Here is an 11484-nt window from a genome sequence, read left to right as displayed (position 1 = left end):
ACATACACTAAAAATGAATAAATAGAACATTTACAAATTATAAAAATATAATGCAATAGTTCAAAATACATGAAATGATAATATAATATATATACATGCATAGAAAATATATATTTGAAAATAAACTATATAAAAAGGTTAAATATTATAATATATAAAATACATAATCAAATGTATAAAAGATAGGAATAAATATACATATTTGAAAAATGAAGAAATTAAAATAAAAAAAAAGGTTGAAAAACTAATATAGACGAAGAATAAAATAAGAACAAACCACAGAGAGTAAGAACGCAAGAGGGAGAGAAATTTGAGTGAATGCTCTCAAGAATTCTTATTGCTTCCCAAAACTCCAGTGATTTACAATGAAGGGGGAGGCCTCTATTTATAGTTGAGCCTCCCCAAATCCAACGGTACAGATCAATTACATCAACGATTAAGATTAAAGGATATCTACAAATTAAATCTCCATTATTACAAGATCATATCTTCAAGATTGCATATCATATCTAAGATTGCATATCATATCTAAGATTGTATCATATCTAAGATTGCATATCCTTAAAGATTATATTTCCATATGAGTCAAGCTTATAGATGGACCTTAAATCTTTTCAAGTAATAGGCCATTCCGATTAGGCCAAATTATATGTTTGTAATTTTGTACTGGACTTGGACTTTGTTTTATTTTTATTTTTTTGGGGTTTATTATTTTAAATACTGAAATGGGCAGGGCAAAAATGGGCTATTACATCTATACTTAATAGTAATTTGGTTAATTAGTCTACAATCGATGCACATTCTATATGTATCATCTTTCTTTGGTACCAAAATTACCAGCACTGCACAAGGACTTAAACTTTCACGAATGTGACCCTTTGCCAAAAGTTCATCTACTTACTTTTATAGCTCCTTCATCTCATCAGGATTGCTTCGATAAGTTGGTTGATTTGGAATTGTTGACCCAGGTACTAAGTCAATTTGATGCTTAATACACCTCAAAAGTGGCAATCCTTTAGGTGAGTCTTCAAAAATATCTTCATATTCCTATAAAAGAGACACAAAAACACTAAGCAAAGAGCTGTGAAGGTTAGTCAAAGATAAACAATTTTTTCTAAATTAGACAATGATGCAAGGTTATTTAGTGAGTAAGGCTTGTCGCACATATTTTCCACTCGCATAAAAATTGTGAACCACTCTTTTTTTCTCACAAGAGGATGCACTCACCATTGGGTCATCATTAATTTGGCTATTTTCATTAGAGACCTCTTTTCTCTGAGCGTTTTTTGAATTTTTTGTCTTACTTCCCACAACCTCCTTACAAAACTTCATCACGTCGATTTAATCATTATGAATATCTTTCGGATTCAAAGGGGTGAAAATGTACTTCTTCCCCTAGAAAATAAAAGAATATCGATTTAATTTATCATGATAAATAACATTATGATCTTACTACCATGGTCTACCAAGTAACAAGTGGGAGACATGCATGGGAACGACATCACACCAAATATCATCAATGTAGGTCCCAAGTTTAAAAGTGATTAAGCATTGTTTTACCACATGGACCTCTGCACCTTCGTTAAGCCATTGAAGATGGTATGGTGTAAGGTGTTTACTACATGGCAAAGTAAGAAAATCCATACAGTAGCTGCTCACAACGTTAGCATAACTTCCACTATCAATGATAAATGAGCAAAGTTTACCTTTAATCAAACACCTCAAATGGAATATATTAATTCGTTAAAGATCATGATCATCCTTTAATTGGATATTGAGGATGCGCCTCACAACTAGACAACAAGGATGAGTTAGTGGTTCCACCAACTTTTATTCACCATAAAATTTACCTCCATTATCGACCTCATCAATTAATTCAGGCATATCTGGATCTGTTTTATCAGAATCAGAGGTATAATCACAATATTCTTTGATCAATAAAAGTCTCGTGTTGACATAATCACAGCTATAGTGCCCACGCTCTTTGCACTTAAAACATTCAATTTCACGAGCTCGTTGTTGTTTTGGTGAAGTAGTAGAAGTGAGCTACTTAGAAGATGAAGAAGAATATTTTGTAGGAGCCCTAATGTTCCATTCAAAAGGTTTAGTCTCATCATGTTTTGGCAGCAACTTATTAGTAGCAGAAGGAAATTTTGAATTCTTGAAAGTAGAATTAGAACTCGTACCTCTATAATATTGTGCAGCACTAAATGGACGAGATTGACGTTGTTGAAATTGTCGCTCAATCTTAATTTCCTTACATGCTGTATCCTTAGGATCAATATAGGTTTGAAGATCAATAACATTGGCTATCGAAACATTCAAACCAGATACAAACTGCACCATAATAGTCTCCTCATCTTCTTGGACATTTGTTCTATGCATAAACATCTCCATCTCCTTAAAGTATTCATCAACAGATCGATTACCTTGAGCAAGGCATTGAAGTCTCCGTTTAATATCCCTATAATAGTGAGGTAGGATAAAAAATATTTTCATATGATTTGTGTCAACTGTTCTCATGAATCAACATCTCGTTCACAATTTCTTTGGCGGTTCAACACAAGTTGAATCCACCAACTCAATGCATAATCTGAAAATACCAATATAGCTAATGGAACTTTCTACTCCTCCAGACACTTATAATAATGGAACATGATCTCCATTTTATCCTCCCAATCACAATATGCATCTGGATCATACTTTCCTTGGAATGGTGGAATGTTGAACTTTTTTTTAGTGACAGAAGGATGGCCTCGATTAGAAATACCAAAAGTTTCATCAATGTGACGATATTCGCATCTATCAGTATTATCACAAGCACAAGATCGTCGATTTGAAGAAGCCTCCAAATGAGCAACAGCTTGAGTTAGCAGTTGAATTTGATTGGAAAGCTGATTAACGTTCTTTTGTAGTTCCGTTCGACACTTAGTCAAATTGGCCTCAAATGTCACATACCTCGTCCAATTGTTGATGTTGAAATTTTACCATCCCACAATATTCTCCAATGTAACATCTTGTTCTTTGTCATCAGATGGTAACTCATCATGGTTTTTACGGGCACGAGTGCCACGAGTCATAGTGAAAGCCTGAAAAAACACAACACTTCAAAAGAAAAAATTAAGCAAACCTCACCTATATGTACTAAAAAAATTTTCTCAATGAGGTAAGAATTAATCTTATGAGTCTTTTAAAAAGTTTCTATATCAATCAATTAGGACGTATTAGAATCAAACTATCAAAGCAAACCTAATAGCACTATGAGTCCAAAATTGGTTTAGACATCAAAGAATTCTGTTGCACGGAGGAAGGAATAAACAAGAAAGTGTTAGAATACGTAGAGGAAAAAATAAAAAGTAAAAACAAATGAAAACTTAAAGCTAAGAGTCCATGAAAATTGTTGAAACCCGAAGACTCGAAAAAAATGCAGAGCAACTTGACAAACTTCGTTCTAGGTGTTCCCAATTTCCAAAAATAATGAAATTTAAACTGGAGCCTTTTCAAATAATGTAGATCTGATCTGGAAAGTTTTGGCACAAAATTCAATCCACAGAATATTTTTTTATTTTTTTAGATTTTATTTTTTTGTACTTTTTATCACTTTTTTTTGTGGGAAATATTTTTTTATACTATAAAATGGTTCCAAGAAATTGTATGTAAAATTTCAGATCATTTGAATATCGTTTACCTATTGAAAAATATTTTTCTGAAAATATCGGGGTAAAACAAAATTATTTTGAGACTGTTTTCTAGAAATCAGTTTATAAAAACAAAAAGAACACCTAAAATGCCCAAATCTGATACCAAATGATATAGGATGAGAAGGATGAATGCGAAAACAGATCGTAAAGTCTTTCAAAGTCACGGATTTGACTTAGGGCTCTAGACGTTCGGAAAGAAACTTGGATTTTGACACAATCTGAAACGAAATTAAATCCAAGTCATATAAAACAATTAAAATAAATAACTGAAATAAAATAATAAATCAAAGATTAAGGAAGAGAATAAAGAAGGAAAATGGAAAGATAGAACATGGCGTGTAGAAATCCTAAAAAGCCTTGGAAACATGAAGAATCCACAACTCTCTTCAAGCGGCTTTAATTTCCCCTCCAAGATAGCAATCTTGGCAAGAAAAAGTTTAAACATGATCCCCACAATCTAAAAAGATTGTTAAAACTCTTCTAAAAGAAACTCAAGAGAAATTCTTGAAAAGAAAAACCCAAAGAGAATTTATTAACTTAAAAGAGAAATAGAATAATAATGAATTGAATGTATTGTGTACAATGCAAAGGTCTATATATAGGCTAGCTAAATAAATCTAAATAAAAATCCTAAGTATATTAGAACTCTAATTTAATCTAAATAAGAAGTAGTTTTAAACTAAACTATTCTTGTTAACATAAAACTCCTAGATAACTTAAAATACTTAATATTTATAAAAAATTTAGAATAAAATAATAATAAAATAATAAGAGCTGATAAATAAAATATTGGGCTTATATATAATAAAAATTAAGCCTAAAACTCAAACCCAATATGAAACGTCTAGGCTCGTGAGATCAATTGGGGTTCTTGAAGTGAAATGCCTAAACTTGTTAGCATTTTTCACATGGGCTTGTCATCATAAATTGAGAGTTTAGACCCACGAACATAATTAGTCTCTTCTAATTTATCATTACTCTAGAATTCATCATCTTGAAACTTCAACTCTTCTTCTCGAATTTTTTTGTGATAAAGTCTTAAACAACTAAGTTGAGTTTTGACTTTATCTGTTTGGATTTGAATCTCGTAATTAGGCCATCAGGGAAACTAAGCTCATCTCTATTATGGCCTTTGAATTAGGCTGAGTTGCTCGTATCAATTTGTCAAACTCTAGGACTTATTGGGCAATCATTTTGGACAGTCCTTTAACAGGTATACTTTTGCTTATGGATTCATATGCTTAATTATTGGATGTACATTGCAAGATTATTCGATCGAGACCTCCCTTTTTGTGTGGATTCTAATTGAGTAATAACATTGAGTACTAAAATATAAATATTAATATGACACCAAGAGTTGATCCTTTAACCTCAGTATATTTTCTTATAGATATTTGTTTTTATTATTTTTAGTTAATTTCTTGCGTTGACTTTTATTTTTATTTCTAAGTGATTGATAATTAATTTTAGCTCAAATGATGAGTATGAAATTTACCTTAATATTTTCCAAGAGTTTCACCCACGAAATTAAACAACTCAAACTTATATGAAAAAGACATATTAGATATAAGAAACTTGAGATTTTATAAGGATAAAGAAACAAACAAATACTAACAAGAAAATGATCTCTCTTTTTTTTCCACTTCCAAATGCCTCCTATTCTGAAACCAAAGGCTATGTGTAAAGGTTTGTTAATAGGAAAATAACAATGCAAATGACTTGCTAGTATTAAATTTCTAGGCCCACCTCTTTGTCATCTTTTGAGTCACTTTTTACATGTTAATTAATGACTCCTTTTGTCCAAGTTAACGTCTCCCAATGGGAAAAGTCGAAGTAGGTTGATTGATGGTCTGCATATTGTATGTTCATTGCAGAGTTTTCAACTCCAAACTTCAAGTATGTTAGGAGATATGATCCAATCACGAAAATGCATCAAAATTGTCTATCAATGTGAAACTTGTAACTTTATCTTTATTTTTGGATTTCTTCCAGATGCATTTTTGTGTTGATATTCGAATATTTGAACAAATCTTTAAATTCCCGTTCTGACGATATAAAGTACACATAAAATGAAATCCTGAAGGTCGAGACATGATCGAAACACTAAGAAATGTTCCGACTAGAAATTCCAAATGTGTCCAAATTATAAAATTTTAATTTTTAAGCATTGAACTTTCACTGATGATCTTACATCAACTTTAAGCTTAGTACATATAATCTCATGGTTGTATGTATTGACATTTTGTGGCATTGTGAAACTATTTGTGATATTAATTGTCTTGTGAACACAAAATGAAATCGAATAGCAAGTCTATAGTGAAAACACTTTTCATAAAGCCATTTTATGATCAAATGTATTTAATTGATTGACTGATAAAGACTTCTCTTTTAGGAAAAGTCGACTCATAAAGATAAACTTAGTGTTTCTAAGGAAATTGAGAATCTATGATATCTTCACTTTGAATTATTTAATAATAAAATTGATCTAATTAAGACATATATAACATGTTTTGGCTGAGAAAAATGTTAGATGATTACTCAAAATTGAGATGTAATGTTTCACAAGTAGTGTGTATTGTTAATATTTGGTATGTTGATAATAAATATTTTTTAATTTTATAAGTAGATTTTAAAAATTGTCACATATTTCATTTTTTATATATTTATTTTTAAATATTTTATTATATTCTATAGGATATTTTTAAATATTTTTAATATAAAAAAAGAAAAATTTTCGTTTACTTTTAAAATATTATTTTTTAAAAAAAATACTCATCATTCTAATTTTAAATTTAAATTTATTATAATTATTGTTTAACTATTTAAAAAACATGAATATTAAATAAATTTAAGGAAGAGAATCTAATATATATACACATATACACACACTCACACACTTGTTATGGATTGACAGGGACTTAAGTAAATGATTGTGTTTTGAGCAGATGTTGAAAAGATGAGAGCTTTTTTGTTACTCACCAACCCAACCCAACCCAACCCAACCCAACCTAACTAGTGATGTCGACTGTAAAAAAGGGCTGTTCATTATTGCTTTTTAGGTCATGACATCTTAGGTTTCTAAATCACATAATTTCCTCCTTTTTCAATTTTTATTTTTGATATTAGTTTTTATTAAAATAACCCAATAATGGAGATTCAAAATGGAAATCCTGATATGAAAATAGAAAGTTGGTGTTGGTTGTTGCAACTTGATAAAAAGGACTTTATTCCCCTTTCCAAACTATATTACTCCTATTGCATTGCCTACCTGTCCCTGATGAAAAAAAAAACCCTTTAAAAACAGTGCAAATAGAACACTTTTGGACTGCAAAATAACCAATCACAGTAAATAAATTTTGTATAGAACCGGTAAGATAAAATATACCCCTTGCGAAAAAAAAAAAAAAAAGAACTATGCGATAAATTGTTAGCTTGGATGGTAAAATTAAAAATAAATTCAATGGTAACTATTGTTACAAGATCAGATGAAAGAGATCGAAAGTGGTTCACATGAACGTGTTGATAGTCATTAGTGAAAGTTTTAGGAGAGCCAAAGTTTGGAGATATTTGAGTGGAGTATCTTTGAAAAAAGGAGGAGCTTATATAGACGAGGGGTTTGGCATGGGTTCGTCTAAATAGATACCTTACAGTGCTAGAGTTAGTGCTCTACTTGAACATAATTGAGTATGGTCTAATGTCACAGGACTAGACCTTTAGTCTCACAATCTATGTGGCTTTAGGTGATTCTTTCTATTTAAACATACTTAAGTCAGCCTAACTCTCACAAAGTGAGAATTCTCACAGAATTCCTCCAAGACACCAGTTTATATAGCAGAAGCAGAACAAGCCAGAAGAGTGCCCAAAAGAATAGAATGACCACAGAAAAATAATGCACAAGAGATATTTGAGTAAATGCTCTCAATTGTATTCACACACAAAGAATATAGGATACAATGGATGGTTTAAAGCTGAGGGGAGGCTTTCTATTTATAGTTGAGCTCCCCCAAATCCAATGGTTTAGCTAAATTACATCGATGGATGAGATGAAGCCTATCCCTACAATTAAAAGATTTACAAGATTATACAATCAAATCAAATCTAATCTAATCTTATCAGATATTATTCTCCTCAACATTCTAAGATCAGTTTCCCTATTTACCAAGGTTGTAACACCCCCAAACCCGACCTAGATGCTATGGCCGAATCTGGTGGTGTCACATGTGAGTGCTTTTTAGAAAACCTTAGCAAGTCAAAAATCGTCCAATTTGTTATCTTTACTTAAGTCGTGAAATCTCTACTCCAGATATCAAGCGAAAACATTTCATTAACGCGGAGGCTAAAACATCATTAAGTCATAAATCAAATAATTTAACAGTTTAAAATCCCAAAATAAACCCAAGAATAATCCATGACCAAACACATATTAATCCCAAAACATATAATTAAATAAAGCAAACAAAATAAAGTGTTACTCAAAAATCCGTAAATGTCTACCAATGGTCACCATCGAGCCCTCCGTCACTGATCAATCTACTGCTGAGGATTACCTAACACACAAAATAACAAAAGGGTGAGTTTTGCAACTCAGTGTGTACATCTCCACAGTATAGCATGTGTCGAAACCCTTTTTTAATTTGAAAGCAATGGGGATCGACTTTTAAAACCGAGTGTGGAGTCGCCACCAATCTCTTTATTTAGGTGTGATTGGACCACCTATTAAAACACTTTATTCAATGAAAAATAAATTTGGTTTAGGTAAAATAAAAAAACGAGTTTGGGAGTCGGTTACGCATGAGGAAGGGTTTAGGTAATATACTCAAAGTACAATAAACCTTGCTTAATGCATCCAACAATTATTTCCAGTATAATGTAACAAAAAAAATTCTTTAAGCATGGATAATGAATAATTAATATAAAAATAATATACATGATCATAACACAAAATAAAATGATGTACAAAAATATGTATGAAACAAAATGAAGAATTAATAATCATATAATATATATATAAGTTGACACATTTGCATAAAACTTGGGATATATGTTTATTGAAATAGTTATTATAAATTTCAAAGTTCAAATCAAATCATATACAAATATTTAAAACACAAATTTATTCAAAAATTGATAATTCACCAGATAATTTAAATAATGTATTAAATATGAAGGAATAACAATACATGATATAAAATAATATACAAAGCAAATTTATGAAACCTTTATATACAAATAAACATTGGGTATAATTATTGATAAAAAGAATGAAATTAATAATGTATAAAAAATGAAGTAAACATATAAGTAACAAAATATATATATATGAAAAAACATAAGGATAATATGAGATACAATAAATTATATGATTTAAAAGGGTTCTTAAAAATAATATACACATAAATAATTTTAAAAGCGGATATATATACATAGAAAAAATATTTACATAAAGTTATATGAAAATAATAACATGTACCATAGTAAAAATAATTTAATATGTGCCATATACATGTGAAAAAAATGTTAGAAATAATTATATGTCAAAATATCATTTAATTAAAATATGAATTATAAAATTAAACATAACTTATATACGTAATAATTTTAAAAACACAATTATACGAGTTTATTTAAAAATATATATATATGTATAAGAATATCTTGGCTTTAATAATGAATACAAATTAAATATAAGTTCTAAATATATGTTTAATAATAATTTAAATAATATACTAAATATGAAGAAATAATAATTCATGGCAAGGTATTACTCATATGATAGATTTTTTTATTTAAAACTTATGTATAAAAATAAATATATGTGAAATTATATTATCATACATACCATTTTACTTAAAAAATATTTAAAAGAGATATTAAATAACATACTTGGATAACATAATATGGAGACACGTTTTTAAAATAATAATTTTATGAGTACAAAGATGGATTTTCCAAAACATTATCATATGTACATATAAACATGCAAATTAAACATAAATTAAGAAATATTTTAAATAATTTATGTATATAAATATATTAACAACACTTATTAATAAGGTATTTAAACAATGTAATATAAAAGAATTTTACAATATACAAAACAATAATTATTATAAAAGCTAAAAAGAATGATTAGTATACAACATATATAAAATATTTAAAGAAATAAGATACATGATGCGAAAAAATAATCTAAAAATAATTATATAAATGTAACAAACAAAATTATTAACATGGATTAATGCATAAACATATTAAATATATTTTAAATTAACCAATTGTACAATTATAAGACCAAATTAATACTGCAATAAAATAGGGAGGATAATTTGCAAATAAAGTAATCATAACATGGACCAATGCTCAAAGCGCATAAATGTATGGGGACTGAATTTGTAAATATCTCGCGCCTACAATGCTGCAAGGAATCGCGGATCAAAGTGAAACAAAGCACAAATTAGTAGGCCAAATTTTAAAACACAAGGTAGGCAAATTGGGCGCAAATTGAAGGTTGTGCGCAAGGGGAAGGATTTGTTGCGAAAATTCCCCATTTTTTAGTGGTAATGCGCAGATTGGGCCTGCCAAATGAGTCACCGCGTGGACCTTACTCCATAAAACTGTGCCATTTTATTAAATGGTCATTTAAGACCCCTTTTCTTCTATTTCCTTTCCCCAAACGTAGCCCCATTTTAGATCAAAAGAAATTCCAGCCATTAAAATCAAATTTTTTAGGGTTTCCTTCACTTGACTGCCAAACCACCATGATTTTAGGTGATTACCAGTAAGCGAGACGTGCCCAATCTTGCCGTTAAAGGAGCTCGACCAGATCTAAAAGGATTCGGTAAGTATTTTCCTTTCTTTCTTCTTTATTTGAATGAAGCTTTCAAATCTCATGTTATTTTTTAAAGAAAAAAAATAAAAACAGATTTGTAAAATGAATAGATTTCCACTATTATGTGACCTCTCGCCCTTATACTCGCATGGCAGATTTAGGGCTTTCATCGGCCTTAAGTTGCATAAAAAATGAGCAAACAAATAAGAAAATAAAGAGAAAAGAAAAAACGGAAAAAATCGGAAGAGAAAAAAATGAAATCACCTCTATTGATCTTAAAGCGCTTTTCTCTCTTCTCTGTGCGTGTGTACAGATATTGTATGCGTAGAGTATATTCTGTGTGCGTAATTTTTTTTATTTGCAGGTACATCAATGGCTTTTATAGCCAGATTTACAAGATAAATAAAAATATATAAAAAAAATCCTATTTTCCTGTTGTCATCTGCTATGAATTCTGTTATTGAGTCTTTCTGGTGTGTTCTTTTGCAGGCTCGGTTGTACAGCGGAGCGGAGAGACGTGCGAAGGAGGCCATGTGAAGAACCACTCGTGGGAGCCCTAGCTCTCTGGCCTATTCTGGCACGTTCCAGAAGCTTCCAGTGCTGCTGAGAATTTTTTGGGTGTTTGGGCCTTTGGGTTAGGGATCTTGCTTTGGGCTTTTATTTTTGTAAAAAACTTGGACTTTTTAATTAATTGATTTTGCTTTTGTTTTTAGATAACATTATGGGCCCGGGCGAAATGGGCCTATTACAGCATGCATACAAACAAACAACAGAATACAGATATTTCGGCCTTAGCCATACAGATATCATATGCATAACAGATCAAATATCAGAAATATCATGCCCACCAACCCTGCACACCATCTCCGTTCAACCCATTACACCATGTTGGGATAAAATCGACCCACCCATCCCTGCACACCATAAATGGGGATATAATCGACCCATCCAACC

General features: G+C 30.3%; 1 long non-coding RNA gene across 1 annotated transcript; it reads left to right on the top strand.

Moving 5' to 3' along the window:
* Positions 1-9937: 9937 nt before the first annotated feature.
* LOC107955515 (uncharacterized) lies at positions 9938-11247 on the top strand. Its single transcript, XR_001699996.2, has 2 exons — positions 9938-10539; positions 11020-11247. It is a non-coding gene; the product is annotated as an uncharacterized lncRNA (long non-coding RNA).
* Positions 11248-11484: the final 237 nt, after the last annotated feature.

This window comes from Gossypium hirsutum, chromosome A07 (assembly GCF_007990345.1).
Source record: "Gossypium hirsutum isolate 1008001.06 chromosome A07, Gossypium_hirsutum_v2.1, whole genome shotgun sequence".
Taxonomy (NCBI): Eukaryota; Viridiplantae; Streptophyta; class Magnoliopsida; order Malvales; family Malvaceae; genus Gossypium; species Gossypium hirsutum.
This window is presented reverse-complemented; position numbering and strand designations above follow the sequence as displayed.